The sequence below is a fragment of the Hemicordylus capensis genome, chromosome 15 (assembly GCF_027244095.1).
Source record: "Hemicordylus capensis ecotype Gifberg chromosome 15, rHemCap1.1.pri, whole genome shotgun sequence".
NCBI classification, from domain to species: Eukaryota; Metazoa; Chordata; class Lepidosauria; order Squamata; family Cordylidae; genus Hemicordylus; species Hemicordylus capensis.
Window position 1 is genome coordinate 17507640 of NC_069671.1, and position 16163 is coordinate 17523802.

The window sequence follows — 16163 nt, forward strand, 5'->3', positions numbered from 1 at the left end:
CTGTGGTGGGAAATGGTGCCATTTTGCAAATTCTGATGTATTTCCAAAATTAATTTTCATATTTTAGAATTAATTCCGATGTTACTGCTCTTCTTTTTTTGTGGCGGGGGGAGGATTTGGATTTTATTGACTTTTACTGACCTGGGGCAATTTTGGATGCAATCTGAATTTTCAAATCTGAAATTGCACAGACCTAATGTCCATACCTTTCTTAAATGTACATTCTGTTCTTACATGGTTCCCATCCAAGGGTCTGATTGCCTTACTTCTTCTGTTCGAGGGTGGGAGAATTGGATTCAGAGGATATGTTCCTTGGAGATAAATCCCTCCCCTCAGTTTCCCCCCTGAATTTTTACAGGTCACAACTTCAGTATTCATGATTCTGCACCTATTTTGTGCATATGTGTAGATGTTAATGCAGGACACAAGGCAGAAGAAAGGCAGTTTTAAATCAATATATTTAGCCAGTGAAGGTTTTATATGTATGTTGCAGAATTCACAAATGCACAGTCTACCTGGCAATTTCAGTAGTAATGTACACACTGCCTCGGAAAGGATGTCCTCTTTCCAATGAACACCGTAGACTGGTAACTTGTATGTTATTGTAACACAATAACTTCTGCAGGAGCACAATAGAGTCCCATAAGTGTGTGGGGAGTGTATGGGGCAGTGGAGGTGTGTTAGAGTAGGATGGGGGTAGGTATATGCCTTTGCATTTCCTGCAAATGCTCTCAGCACATTTTGGGCCAGTCTGGGTGCTTGGTGAGGTTTGAAATAAGACAGAAAAGGGGAAATCCCAGATGGCTGCTGCTTAGTTCTTCCAGAAGTCAGAACCTTTTCAATTTTCACAGGTTTCCATTTGAAAAGACTCTGGTCAAAGTGATCTAGATGGGTCTATAGGTTTTGCAGCTGACTGACTGCTCAGTTGGGAGATCAGCTTCTCCCCGGGTAGCCTTTTTTCAAATGCTCTGGTCACATGGTGACTTTTTGGAACTGAATTGTGGCATGCTGGGGAAGTGGTTTGTTGTTACATTGTCAAAGCCATCGGAATCCACTGAAAACAGTGAATCCCCTCTTTGAACGAAACCTCCAGCCCTTGCACTGAAATTGACAAGGCCGGAGACAGGAGAAAGTGTCTCCTTTGCAACATTTATGTGTTTATGTATTTATTTTGCATTTGTATAATAATCACTGCAAACTGCCTTGGGTGTCTTGGCAGCAGAAGAGTGATCTATAAATGTGATAAATAAATTTACAAATGTTGGCATGGATCTTTGATAAGCAGTGATCTTAACAAGTATCAATATAAGCCCATTATTTTACAGAAGTACTCTTTTAAAAAAATGAGGATCATTTTTCACTTTCCATTATCTGGGCATAGACTAATCTTGCGGTGACTATCAAATATGGACTAAATAGAAATATTATTATTATTATTATTATTATGAATAATATCCTTTGCATAATGAAGCAAAAATATCTTTCGGTTAAGCAATATTTGTGGGATGGATTAACCTCACACTTGCATAGTGTGTGTGTGTGTGCCTGCCTGCCTGCCTGCCTGCGCACACATGCACACGTGGATGTGTATAAAAGCATTCCCATGGGCCACTGGTGTGTTTTAAGTGTATAAAGCACAAGAGTGTAATCTTGGGATCAGTTTATTGTTAAGGCAATACTCATCTGTGTTGAATAAGCCCAAGTGTGCACTATTGCATTAGAATACAAGATGTGTCTTGTGCAGTCAGATGATCCTTTGAGTACAGCATTCTCTGAAATAATTCCAATAATCAGCAAGTACTAGGTGGTCCACCAGAAATTGGCCAGTGGCCCACTGTGGGAGGCCCAGCCTGCCTTCTACCCATCTTGGCTATACAGTTAACAACAATGGAACTTCAGACGACAGACGACACCCAGCTCCTGTTGGCTATCCCCCAGGGTTCATCCTATGAAATAGATTGCCAAGAAATTTAGGACTGGCAAATGTAAGTACTTTCCCCACACATTGCCTAACCAATCTGTGGAATTCTCTGCCACTAGCTTGGATGGCCACCAGCTTGGATGGCTTTAAAAGGGGTTTAGAAAAATTCACGGAGGACCAGTCTAGCTGGCTATTAATCTTGATGGCTAAAGGCCACCTCAGTGTTCAGAGGCAGGAGTCCCCTGCATCCCAGTTGCAGGGGAGTAACAGCAGGAGAGAGGGCCTGCCTTCATCTCTTGCCTGTGGGCTTCCCAGGGGCACCTGGTGGGCCACTGTTTGGAACAGGATGCTGGACTAGATGGGCCTCCTTGGGCCTGATCCAGCAGGGCTGTTCTCATGTTTTTATGTAACCATTTTGGGCCTACCTCCCAGAACCTCTTTCCTCAAATGCTTCAGGGTTTGAATTATGCTGTAATTATGCTTGTTTTATGCTGTAAACCGCTTAGACTCTTGGGTAAGTGGCTGTTATACAAAAGTATTAAATAAATGAACAAATAATAAAATTACAGGGAGCCAGAGGGGGCCTGGCCCCTGTACATTTTGTCCTGCCCACCTTAACAAGTGTTTTTAGGGAGGGGGCTGATTTGGCTGAAATTGCGGGGAGTCGGGGGTGGCGGCATTTGTGGATTTCATTAAGACCCTCCCTATCTCTCCCCTTATCATCCAAGCACTGCAATGCTCCTAGGAATGGGGCTCTCATAGGGCCCTCCCCACCGATGTTGTTGACTACAGCTCCCATCATCCCCAGCCATTTTGCCCAGAAACAACCAAATGCCAAACTCTCCGTGAGAAGAGAGCTGATTGCGTATACCATCATTGCATCATTCTGTCTCAGAACCAAATTTTAAACGAGAGCAGACGGAATAAAAATAGATGCCTCGATTTATGGGTGCCTATGCAACCCAGACATCAAAGGCAGCAAATAACTCATCAGGGAGGAAGGAGCAGTAGCCAGAGAAGTGGAGTTGAGGTCAAGGATCCCCTGCTCCACAGACTCCTTGCCAAGTTGTTGGCGGGCACGCCCACCTTCACTCCGCCTCAGTTCCCCATCTGCAAAAGGTACGTGGTGAGGGCTGATATCATGAAGAGGGTCAAGGATATCATTGGATTGATTAAGTGTCGTCAAGTCGGTGTTGACTCTTAGCGACCACATAGAGAGATGCTCTCCAGGATGATCTGTCTTTCCACTTGGCCTTTCAGGTCTCTCAGTGGTGCATTCATGGCTGTCGTCATCGAGTCCATCCACCTTGCTGCCGGTCGTCCTCTTCTTCTCTTTCCTTCCACTTTCCCCAGCATGATGGACTTCTCAAGGGAGCTGGGTCTTCACATAATGTGTCCGAAGTAGGGTAGCTTGAGCCTGGTCATTTGTGCCTCGAGTGAACATTCTGGATTGATTTGTTCTATGATGCATTGGTTTGTTTTTCTGGCTGTCCAGGGTCTCCTAATGAAGTAAATCATAAGGCAGGTTAAAAGCAGTATGCTTAACTGTTGCTATAGCGTTCTCCCACCCAACAACTTTTGGTTAAAACTTGGAGGATTTTCTTTACATACCAGTTAAAATGCACCTCTTCTCACACACAAACTGCAAAACTGAGCTAATACCTACAGTCTGCGCAGCTGTGTGTCTGTGCAATGGTTATCGTTAAGGCCCACAATGTATTGTGCTTGGCAGCTCAACTCAAGAACCAGCAGAGGGAGCACAGCAGACCGAACAAAGGCTCTTTGCCAACATTCTTCCTGAGCTGGAGCCCAAACAAAAATCCACTCACATCATTTCAGTGTTCAAAGACTGAGCTGGGCAGTAAAAGGAGAGTCCAGAGCTGAGACTTGACCGGTTCTGCCTTCAGGTATAACTAGATGTTTCCCACGACAGAATGTATTTGTGGCAAACAGCTCTAAAGCAGCAGGGTTTTCTGTTAATGGGAACATAGGGAGCTGCCTTCTACTGAGTCAGACCCTTGGTCCATCTAGCTCAGTATTGTCTACCCAGACTGGCAGCAGCTTCTCCAAGGTTGCAGGAAGAAATCTCAGCCCTGTCTTGGAAATGCTGCCAGGGAGGGAACTTGGAACCTTTGGCATGCAAGCAGGCTGGTGCTCTTCCCAGAGCAATCCCATCCACTGTGGGGAATCTCTGACCATGCTCACACATCTCCCATTCAAATGCAAACCAGCACAGGTCCTGCTTAGCAAAGGGGACAATTCAGGCTTTCTACCACCTTAAGTGGCACAGCGGGGAAATGACTTGACTAACAAGCAGAAGGTCGCCGGTTTGAATCCCCGCTGGTACTATATCGGGCAGCAGGGATATAGGAAGGTGCTGAAAGGCATCATCTCAAACAGCGTGGGAGATGGGAATGGTCAACCCCTCCTGTATTCCACCAGAGACAACCACAGGGCTCTGTGGGCACCAGGAGTCAAAACTGGCTTGACGGCACACTTTACCACCAGACCAGCTCTCCTCCTTCCAGGCTGAGCCAGGCTCGGTGGCAAGGGGTCATCCGGGGCAAGGATCCTGACTTGTTCTCATCCCCTGAATTATCTGCCTCATTCCTCAAGTTGCGGGTGTGTGTGTGTGTGTAATCCAAGATCTGATGTCACGACATAGGGAAGGGGCAATTTCAAGGGGAAACGCAGGACAGGAAAGGGTGCTCGAAAGACCATCCTCTAACAGCTGCTTTACCCTTTCCTGCAACCCCCTCCTCCATTTGATTTTTCTCATCGCTGGACTATTTCTGGTCTCAGAGCCCGGTTTGGAGAGAAAAGCCGCAGTAGGGGATTACTGGTTGTGGGGAGATGGTGTTCAGCACAGCACCCCCTCCCACATAGAACTGCTTTGCTTGGAATACCCTCCTCCTTGTTTTATGACCCATGGCATATGACACAGAATCTTGCTGTAATATGTAACCGGACCTTTAGAGGCAGCCCTCTTGCACCTCTCTGGCCAACAAGACTTTAATTCATTAATTAGCTTGCCCTTTAAGTTGCTGTAACATACTTCCTTCCCTCCTCGGCCCTTTTTGCAGATTAGCAGCAGCCCGGAGGAGATAAAGCCCATTCAGACAAGGGGCAGAACTCCTTCCAAAAAGCCAGCCTTAATTAATCCGCCAAGATTATCCAGTGAGGCTTTTGAACGGTGGTCCGCTAACCCTGATTGACAACAATATGGGTTAATTAAACATGCTAAAAGCTTCTTGTGGACAAGCCTTCAGTTGCACCGGATTAACCTGAGTGTAAGTTCGGTGGAATTCGGCAAGCTTGCTAGAGACGCAGGCAAAAGTAACCGAGATTAAAATGGGCCTTAATATCTGTAAGGTGTCCAAGCGTCTCTTCTTTCAAATGGCCAAGGAGCACGTTTTCATTCCAGCCGCTGGGCTGTCATCCGCATTTCCCCTGAGCATTGTCCCACAAAATCCGGCTTCCGAGTTCTACCACTGATAAGATTTTTGTGACTGCTGTTATCGCCTCTTGGATGCTTTCCAGATGAATAGGGGCAGGGGACTATGGAAATGGTAAATGCACCGTCTTTGCTGCACTGTTGCAAGGAAGCCAGACATTGTCCTTATGGAAGTGTCTCTCTGATGGGGAAACGGCGTAGGGAGGAGAGCTGGCCTTGTGATAGCAAGCATGGAGGGTCCCATTTGCTAAGCAGGATCCACCCTGGCTTGCATTTGGATGGGAGACTGCATGTGTGAGCCCTGTAAGATGGGGAGGGAGCCATAGGGGAGGGAGCCATAGCTCAGTGGAAGAGCATCTACATGCTTGCATGCAGAAGGTCCCAAGGGGGCCGATTAAGATGGTCCGCCCCCGGAGGCTTATGGATCCGCTTGGATTTCAGACGGCCCTCGGGGAGTTTCCAGTGTCCAGAGCTGGTGACCCTGTCGAGGCCTTGGTTGATCTCTGGAATGGAGAGATGGCCAGGGCTGTTGACACGGTTGCCCCCAAGCGCCCTCTCCGGCTTGGTGGAGCCCGTTCTGCTCCTTGGTTTTCCTCGGAGCTTAGGGCGATGAAGCAACTCGGACGACGGCTGGAGCGACGCTGGAGGAAGAGTCGTCACGAATCCGATCGAACACGGGCTAGAGCCCATTTTAGGGACTATGCCGTGGCGGTGGGGGCGGCGAAGAAATGTTTTTTCTCCGCCTCCATTGCGTCTGCTCAGTGCAGGCAAACAGAGCTGTTTCGTGTGGTGAAAACATTGCTCCACACATCCCCCCGGACAATGGGGGAGGAGTCATCTACGGCTCTTTGTGATCGGTTTGCCTGTCGCTTTGCAGATAAAGTCGCTTGCATCCGTGCTGACCTGGACTCCAGAGTTTTGGCAGTTCCGGCAGACGTGCCTCTGGTACCATCTGGTCCCGTTGTGTTGGATTCTTTTCAGTTGGTGCGGCCTGAGGATGTGGACAAGATCCTGGGCAGTGTGCGGGCGACTTCGTGCACTCTTGACCCTTGCCCTTCATGGCTAATAAAAGCTGCCAGGGAGGGGATAGGTAGATGGCTGGAGGTGATCGTTAATGCTTCGTTAAGGGAGGGCAGGATGCCATCATGCCTCAAAGAGGCAGTGGTAAGACCTCTATTAAAAAAGCCCTCCCTTGATCCCTGCAACCTGGACAACTATAGACCTGTGTCTAACCTCCCCTTTTTGGGCAAGGTGATGGAGCGTGTGGTGGCGTCCCAGCTGCAGAGGGTCTTGGATGATACGGATTATCTGGACCCTTTTCAATCTGGCTTCCGCCCCGGGTATGGGACTGAGACTGCCTTGGTCGCTCTAGTGGATGACCTACGCCGGGAACTAGACAGGGGGAGTGCGTCCCTGTTGGTTCTGCTGGACCTCTCGGCGGCGTTCGATACCATCGACCATGGTATCCTTCTGGGCCGCCTCTCGAGTATGGGAATCGGAGGCACTGCGTTGCAGTGGTTCCAGTCCTTTCTTGAGGGGAGGGTTCAGAAGGTGGTGCTGGGGGACTACTGCTCGGCCCCGTGGCCGTTGGCCTGTGGGGTCCCGCAGGGATCAGTCTTGTCCCCCATGCTGTTTAACATCTACATGAAGCCGCTGGGAGAGGTCATCCGGAGATTTGGACTGAGTTGTCAGCAATATGCAGATGACACTCAGCTCTATCTCTCCTTGTCATCTAATCCTAGGGAGGCGGTGGATGTCCTGAATCGGGGGTTGGAGGCCGTGATGGGTTGGATGTGGGCTAACAAACTGAAACTGAATCCGGATAAGACGGAGGTACTGTTGGTCAGTAGGAGAGCCAATCGGGATGAGGAGATTTTACCGGTTCTGGATGGGGTTGCACTCCCCTTGAAGGAGCAAGTACGCAGCTTGGGGGTACTACTGGACCCGGCTCTGCTTTTGGAGGCTCAGGTGGAGGCGGTGGCCAGGGGTGCCTTTGCACGGCTTCGGCTGGTGCGCCAGCTGCGTCCCTTTCTCGAGAAGGCAGATCTGGCCACGGTTACCCATGCCTTAGTCACGTCGCGGCTGGATTACTGTAACGCGCTCTACGTGGGGCTGCCCTTGAAGAATATCCGGAAACTGCAGCTAGTGCAAAACGCGGCAGCGAGGGTTTTATCCAGAGCTGCCCGTTGGGAACATATCACTCCCATTTTGAAAGAGCTGCACTGGCTGCCGGTTCGTTTCCGGGTCCAATTCAAGGTGCTGGTTTTGACCTTTAAAGCCCTAAACGGTTTGGGCCCAGGGTATTTGAGGGACCGCCTGCTCCCAAGGGTTGCTGCCCGCTGGACGAGGACATCTGAGGGGGCCCTGCTCCGGGTGCCAACAATGAGGGAGGCCCGGTTGTCGTGCACTCGGGACAGGGCCTTCTCTGTTGCTGCCCCCAGACTCTGGAATGCTCTCCCAGTGGCCATTCGTTCCTCGGACTCCATCACGGCTTTTAGAAAGCTTTTAAAGACTTGGCTTTTTACCCAGGCTTTTACATGATTGTTTTCTACTGTGGCTTCTCTGTGTTTCTATTTGTTGTGTTGTTTTTATGCCTGTTTTTATATGTTTTTGTACTTTTAACATGATGTTTTTATTGTGTTTTTATTGTATGTTTTTAACTTTTGTAAACCGCCTTGGGGTTATCTTTTTAATGAAAGGCGGTATATAAATGCAAAAATAAATAAAAATAAATAAATAAATAAATAAATAAATAAAATAAGTTCCCTCCCCGCCTGACATCTCCAGTCAGGGCTGGGGGAAACTCCTGCCTGCAGCCTTAGAGAAGCCGCTGCCAGCCAGTGCAGACAATATTGAGCTTGATGGTCTGACTCAGTATAAGGCAGCATCCTATGTTCCCAAGTCTCAGACTTGGGATATACGAGGCCAACAAGCTAGTATGCTACGTGAGATAGTCTGGATTGTGGTCATCCAAGCCCTCCCTTCGTGGTGGCACTCTTTTGCGTTGCATATCAGCACAAGTACCACAGACTTGGCCAGGGTGATAAAGATGACATTTCTGCACCTTGCATCTGCCCCAGTGGCTCTGGTGAGATTGAAACAATGGCTCTTGTACTCTCGTACTGTCAGTATTACCATGATATTCGGCCTAAGCTCCTCTCATATTAGCTCATATCCAAGCTGTACTGATTCCTTTTACCTAAGTTTCCTCTTGAGAGATCAGGATGGCTCTAGATCCTATAATGTGGCTAAGTTCTGCCGTACTGCTAGCAAAATTCGTTTAGGGCTCATTAAGAACAAAATATTCTAACGCCTATATGTAAGTTGCCTCCACTCGCTGAATATGTTGCTGCCATACATAGAGTACAATATGGTATGGATTTAACACCACTTGGTATTAATTACATAAGTTTGCTGTCTTGCTACCTTTATACTCGGTGTCATAGGAACATAGGAAGCTGCCATATACTGAGTCAGACCATTGGTCTATCTAGTTCAGTATTGTCTTCACAGACTGGCAGTGGCTTCTCCAAGGCTGCAGGCAGGAGTCTCTCCTGGCCCTATCTTGGAGTTGCTGTCAGGGAGGGAACTTGGAACCTTCTGCTCTTCCCAGAGCAGCTCTATCCCCTTCCCCTTAGGGGACAGGTTCCAAGTTCCTTCCCTGGCAGTTTCTCCAAGAGAGGTCTGAGAGAGATTCCAGCCTGCAACCTTGGAGAAGCGAGCCACTGCCGGTCTGTGTAGACAATACTGAGCGAGTTGGACCAGTGGTCTGACTCAGTATATGGCAGCTTCCTATGTTCCTATGGAACTCTTATCTCCAACATATTTGGATGTCTGACTACATGTTAGTACTGTAGGCAGCTAGATAGTCTTCACAGAATGGGGCTTAGTGGAAGAGCACCACCTTTGCATGCAGAAGGTCCTAGGTTAACTCCCTGGTAGCATCTCCAGGTAGGGCTGGGAAAGATCTTTCCACGTCTGAATCCGTGGAGAGATGCTGCCAGCCAGAGTAGAAAATGCTGAGCTAGATGGACGACAGGTCTGACTCAGTAGAAGGCAGCTTTCTGTGTTCCAAACCCCTGGTGCAAAGCACCCAATTGTCCACTGGGTTTCTTCTTCCCTTCATCTCTTTCTGCTTCTTGAAGATTCCTTAGGTGCCTGGAAAAAAGCCAGGGAAAATCCTATGTATGGTTTGTGCAGCTGTTCTGTTAATCACTTTTATCTTCACCACAGCCCTGGGAAGTAAGTGAGGCTGACGGAACTGGCCTGTTCCAAGACCCATCCATGCTTTTTGGACACTGCGTTGCAGTCTGTATGAAGGCTCATTGTTGTGTGAAGGTGCATTTTGGTTTTTTGGCTCTGTTGGGCTTTGTGGAACGTGTAAGTTGTGACTCCACTCATGACTGTCCAAAATCAGTTAGGTGCCATTTTGAGACCCACCGGGAATACATGCAGAACGAGGTCCTCAACCGGGAAGATCTCTCTCCATCTTTCCTCCTTCTTTCTTTTCTTTTCTCTCTTCAGCCTCTCTCCCATCCCTGGTTTGAAATGCATCAGTTACTATAGAAACCTGTTGTGATTGGTGTGGGGGAAAAAAATAAATAAAAAGCTTCGTGAACTCCAGCAGTCATGTTATATAATGCCTGGCTGGAAATTTATACCACAGTCTCGTAAACACCGGCGTTTTCTGTGGTGGTTACCATGACCACATGTGTGGCATATCGTGTATTTATAGTATTCTTAGGTCATCGCTGGTAATTATCCATGAAGGACGGTAACACCCTGGCTTGTCATAATAATCCCCCAGACAGAGCAATTTGGGATAGGTGCATTCACACACGATCCAGGACTACCTCTGGTCTCTGAAAAACGATTTCCCAATTTGTACATCACTGCTCATTACTCCGACTTTCCCCACCTTTGATTAAAAGGCATGACGACTCTGCAGATTTGTTTCCCCATCCGAATGGCAACCACCCCTCTTCACAGCCTTGCAAGGTAGGCCACCGTTGACCTTCTCAACACTGAGTCACTTACTGTATTTACCTGAAGAGAAGCCAACTCTGAATTTAAGATGACCCTCTTAAAACGACAGGTCAGCGTGGTGTAGTGGTTAGAGTGCTGGACTAGGACAAGGGAGACCCGAGTTCAAATCCCCATTCAGCCATGGTACTTGCTGAGTGACTCTGGGCCAGTCACTTCTCTCTCAGCCTAACCTACTTCACAGGGTTGTTGTGAGGAGAACCTTAAGTACGTAGTACACCACTCTGGGCTCCTTGGAGGAAGAGCAGGATATAAAATGTAATAACAATAACAGCAACAATAAAATACAGGTTATACCTGTATTTACCCAAAAGGAAGAGGACACCCGCATCCCATTTCTAACATCAAAGAATTTGGAAAAAACACATTCTTGGGTTCAGGTAAATACGGTACCTTCCAGACACTTCACAGATGAAAATAGGGATAAGCTTGTGATGACCCTGTTCTCATGCTAGGGATCACTCAGTGTGATGGTGTGTGAGAGAGATGTTTCCCTCCCTCTCTTGCAGTACTAGAACCAAGAGCCATCCAATGAAACTGATTGCCAGGAGATTTAGGACAGACAAAAAGAAAAGGGAGGAAAGCTCATCTTGTGGTAGCAAGCATGACTTGTCCCCCTTTCTAAGCAGGGCCTGCCCTGGTTCACATTTGAAAGAGAGACTACATGTGTGAGCACTGTAAGATCTAGGGGACGGATCTGCTCCGGGAAGACCACCTGCCTGCTTGCATGCAGAATAGCAATAGGCTCCAAGTTCCAAGTGCAGAAGGTTCCAAGTTCCCTCCCTGGCAGCATCTCCAAGGTAGGGCTGAGAGAGACTCCGGCCTGCCACCTTGGAGAAGCCGCTGCCAGTCTGGGTAGACAATCCTGAGCCAACGATCTGACTCGGTATATGGCAGTTTCCTCTGTCCCTATGCAGTGCTTCTTCACACAGCTCAAAATTAATATGTGGAATTCTTTGCCACAGGAGGTGATGACAGCCATTCAAAGGGGATTGGACAAATTCATGGAGGATGGGTCTACCAGATGCCAGTCTTGATGGCTGAGTGCTGCCTGCAGATTCCAAGTCAGGATGCCTCCGAATCCCAGTAATGGGGAGCAGTGTGTGTGTGGGGGGGGGAGCCTGCCTTTACCTCCTGCTTATGGACTTGCTAGATAAAACTGATGGTGCAAAAATGATCCTTCCTCCCTGCCTTTCCTTGCATTCTTCTCTAGCAAGCATGGCTGAAGCTGGGTCTGCAGCAGAGCGAGATGAGATACAAGAGTCCAAAGGTTCTTGAATGGACCATTTCCAATGGCAGGTTGGAGGGAAAATCATGTCTTTGAATGTTTCCTTCTCTCAAAACAAACCCTCTGTAAGTTGAAAACTGGCACAGCAGGAAGAGAGGCCAGACCTTTTCTCCCTGAGGTGCTACTTTTCTTCTTGAAGGGAGTTCTATACAACCTAAGAACCCAAGAACAGCCCTGCTGGATTAGGCTGAAGGCCCATCTAGTCCAGCAGCCTGTTTCCTACGCCAGATGCTCTTGGGAAGCCCCAGGCAAGGGACGAAGGCATGCCCTCTCTCTTGCTGTTGCTCCCCTACAACTGGCATATAGAGGCATTCTCCCTCTGAGCCTGGAGTGCTCTATAGCCATCAAGACAAGTAGCCACTGACAGACATGCCCTCCCGGAATTTGTCTAAGCCCCCTTTAAAGCCACCCAGGCTGCTGGCCTTCACCACATCATGTGGCAGAGAATTCCACGCATTAATTATGTCCTGTGTGAAAAAGTGCTTCCTTTTCTCAGTCCTAAACTTTCTCGCAACCATTTTCATGGGATGATCCCTGGTTCTGCCATTGTGAAAGAGGGAGAAAAACCTTTCCCTCTCTCCACACCATGTATAATGTTGTAGACCCTTAGTCATCTTTTTGTCTAAACTAAAAAGCCACAGGTGTTGTCGCCTTGCCTCATTAGGAAGGTGTTCCAGGCTCCTGATCATGTTGGTTGCGCTCGTCTGCACCTTCTCCAGTTCTATAATGTCTGTAAAGTAAAGTTGTGCCGTCGAGTCAGTGTCGACTCCTGGCGCCCGCAGAGCCCTGTGGTTGTCTTTGGTAGAATACAGGAGGGGTTTCCCATTGCCATCTCCCGCGCACTATGAGATGATGCCTTTCAGCATCTTCCTAAATCGCTGCTGCCCGATATAGCCATTTCCCGTAGTCTGGGAAAAATAACAGGCAGGAACGCAAATGGGCAACTTCTGGCTTTCTAGTCAAGTTGTTTCTCCGCTGCGATGTCTACAAAAGAATCTATAACAGCATTTAGAAATGGAATCTCCTACCTATATTCCGACATGGCCCAAGTCTGTTCTACCACCTCAGCTTCCTATCACCTCATTCTGCTTCGTCACTTCCCAAGGATGTAACCCTCCAGAGGAGAAATGAGAGGGAGGAACCTGGATAGGGATCGCATCCCCTCTCCAAACCTCTTTCACATTTCAGCACAGCCGCAGAGAGACCGGAGAGGCTTTCTTGGAGTGGATTTGGGAGAAACATCCCTTGTTTGCATTATTGCTGGCAAGTGCAGCTTCCTGGACATCAACCAGGAGGAAATTCCTGGGCCAGATATTTCCATTGTGTGTTGATTTTTCATCTCCCGAAAAAGAAAGAGAGAGAATTAAAAAGAAGAAAACTCCAGCGGCACACAGCAGAACCAGCATTCCAAGACTGACACCCCCCCCCCGAGGATTCAGAGGCATGCACCGTTCAAAAGTGTACCCCCGCCCTCCGCAGTTGTTTTGATTCCCCCTGAACAATGTATGACCTCACACATCTTGTTTCTGTGTGACATCACATAGTGTTGCCATGGGCACTGCTTTTCGTTACCAACAAAGAGCGACGAAAACATTCCGAGTGGTGCACGACACAGAGGCCGAAACCATAAAAGAAAGGGAAACAGGAACCATGTATTCCAGAAGGATAAATCTGTTTGATTGAGTGTGTGTTTTCCTGAGCGCTGATTGGTACAGCAGCAGTTACAGCACTTAATGCTGAGGAAAGCCAAGAATCTTCTTCTTGTTTATCTCGTGGCTGAATCGTCTTCCACTTACAACTTTGGGCCCTTTCCTGTTTGTACATCTGAAATATTTGGCAAGGAGAAATGCCAGCCGCCCAGAGAACAATTTGTTATGGGGCAGCTAACAAATAAAGTTGTTTTTAATTATAATTATCATGATCATGATGATGATGATTATGCTATTTACACACAATCTACCAGATGTTATTGACCGGATTTGGTACTTTAATTATCGGGCCCTTTCCAAGGGTCTAGGATAACTTAAGAAAAATTAAAGATAGCATCATATGATTCGTGCTGTCCCGAGTAGTTACTCCAAGGTTGCAGGCAGGATTCTTTCCCAGCCCTGTCTTGGAGATGCTGCCATGGAGGGAACTTGGAACCTTCTGCACGCAAGCAGGCAGATACTCTTCCCAGAGCGGCCCCACCATCCCCTCAGGGGAATATCTTATAGTGCTCACAAATTCAGTCTCCCATTCAAATGCAAACTAGGGTGGACTCTGCTTAGCAAAGGGGAGAAGTCATGCTCACTACCACACAGCCGAGCCACCTAATGGCACAGAGGGGGAATAATTTGCCTAGGGAGCAATGAGGTTGCCGGTTCGAATCCCCGCTGGTATGTTTCCCAGGCGATGGGAATATTCGACACCGATTTGACGGCACACATTTACCCCAATATCAGCTCTCCCCCCTTTCATTTTTCATGCTGCATTAGTATGCTTCGGCCCATAGTCTGGCAATCGGAGCCCTAAGCTCTGGGCCTTGAGCTTCCAGCCCCCTCAGCCCACCCTGCGCCAACCCACCCGAATCTAAGGCCATGGGAGTTTGGAAGCAAACAATTCTCCCCCCAACCTATCTTTAAGAAAAGAGTTCTTTCCTGCCATGTCTTTGCAAGAATAATATACCCGGGGGAACCGATGAGTTAACTGTTTTGAATGCGACATCCTCCGTTCAGGTGTGCAGCAGTAGCGCCTTGCTGCATTTTGCTGATCTTTTCTTCCATAATGAACTAATCCAGAGAAAGGGGGGGGCCTAATTGATTTCCTCTTGGATCTGCTCTCTGTTCTATCCATCTTTTCAAAGGCCTCCCCTGAATGCCTAACCAGCTTAGAAGCGGGTCCGGGGGAATACTCACAGGCGCCTGGAGTCCCGCCGTGGAAGGTGAAACGCTGTCACATTGCCAGGTGTGGTGCGGCTTCCACACTGCTGTGGGCCTGTTCCTACTCGTCAAGCGGCACTCTGTATTTGCAAAGGCTGCATTTTCGTAGGATACATTTGCCTCTTCCTCCTTTCTCCTCCTCTCCTTCTTCTTCTGCCTCTACCTCCCTCCCCTTCTGAACCTCTGCCCCCTCCGCCCTCGGCTCCCCTACGAAGGCACACAATGCCTCCCTCAGCCCCAAACTCCAAGCTGCCTTAATCTGCACTTTGCAGAACACAGAGAGGTTCGGGCAGGCGCCTTCCCTGGAGGAGCTTATCGTCTAAATTTGATTAACACAGCGGAAGCCATAAAAGCCAGCTGTGCCTAGGTGGGAGCCTTTTTGCTGCTAATAGTGGAGAGAGGCACTTTGAGAGAAGTGAGGCTGGTCTTGACAGGAGAACTCCAGAGGAACAGGATGACTGATGCGGGGGGGGGGGGGGAGGAGGAGGAGGAGGAGGAAGAATCCATTCTTCCATAAGAGCCCATAATCAGGAACAGCCACATTGGGGAAGTCGGCTGAAGGCCATTGTGGCTGGCAATGGCCAGCAACATCTGGGGATCAGGGGACCTCTGGATCAGGACTGAACATCATCAGCCTTCTGGCTGTTGTTGGACTACAGCTCCCATCATCCCTGGCCATAGTCATCGGGGATGATGGGAGTTGTAGTCCAACAGCAGCTGGAGGGGGGTAGGTTGTGCAGCCCTGATCGAGGGGGTGCATTGAGGGACCCCAAATATTCTAGAATCATGGGAGAGGAAGGAAACGTTCCCTCGATTGTTTAGGGTGCATCCATGAGAAATTTTGCAGTGGTCCCCACCCCTGTAGCTTCTCCTGCCTTTTCTATTGGAGTCACTTCCCAAGCAGCCCTGTCTGTTTCCTGCCTTGCATGAGAAGAACCGCCCCGTCTCCTTGAATAGTTCTCGGCTGGCATCTCCAGTCCCCTGCAGGGCATTGATTGATTTTTTGCACAACGAAAGGAGGGTAATTCTTACCTGAGATGCAACCCAGGCCGGCTTTTCTCCTGTCAGGGAGCGATTTCAGGGCGCTCTGCTCTGCTTCCCAGGGAGTCTCCTGACAGGCTGAGCCGCTTCAAAGCGACTTCGGTGGGCTTGTTGCTGTTTGATCCGTACAAATGAAGGTCTCCGGCTTTCGCCAATATCTGTCTTTTCTTTCTGTGAAGTGATTCAGGCAACCTGAACGTGGCAAGGGAGAAAACCTGAGCTTTTTTTTGCAGGTTATGGAAGGTGTGGGGCCCACAAGGTTCAAAGAACCCAAGCCGCCCAGTTCCTGGGACCCACCTGGGACCCTCCCCACCACCCCTCGCCCCTCTCCCCTCACTCCATACAGGCACTTATTTATTTATTTAGCACATTTCTATACCACCCCCGATCTACAAATCCCGGGACTGTTTATAAAACATTAACACAATGTAAACAATTTAAAATATAGAGGAAAAACTCTAAAACCTAACGCTTTAAAACTACAAATTAAAAGCC

The 16163-nt window shown here is 48.5% G+C and overlaps 2 long non-coding RNA genes across 2 annotated transcripts in view; one reads left to right on the top strand and one right to left on the bottom strand.

Moving 5' to 3' along the window:
* LOC128337991 (uncharacterized) overlaps positions 1-16163 on the top strand; it is a 38657-nt gene that overhangs the window by 6130 nt on the left and 16364 nt on the right. The gene's annotated exons all lie outside the window — the stretch shown is intronic.
* Positions 1359-14789, bottom strand: LOC128337992 (uncharacterized). The gene is made up of 3 exons (XR_008312490.1): positions 14604-14789; positions 9816-9945; positions 1359-3422 (listed from the first exon to the last, which is right to left on the bottom strand). It is a non-coding gene; the product is annotated as an uncharacterized LOC128337992 (long non-coding RNA).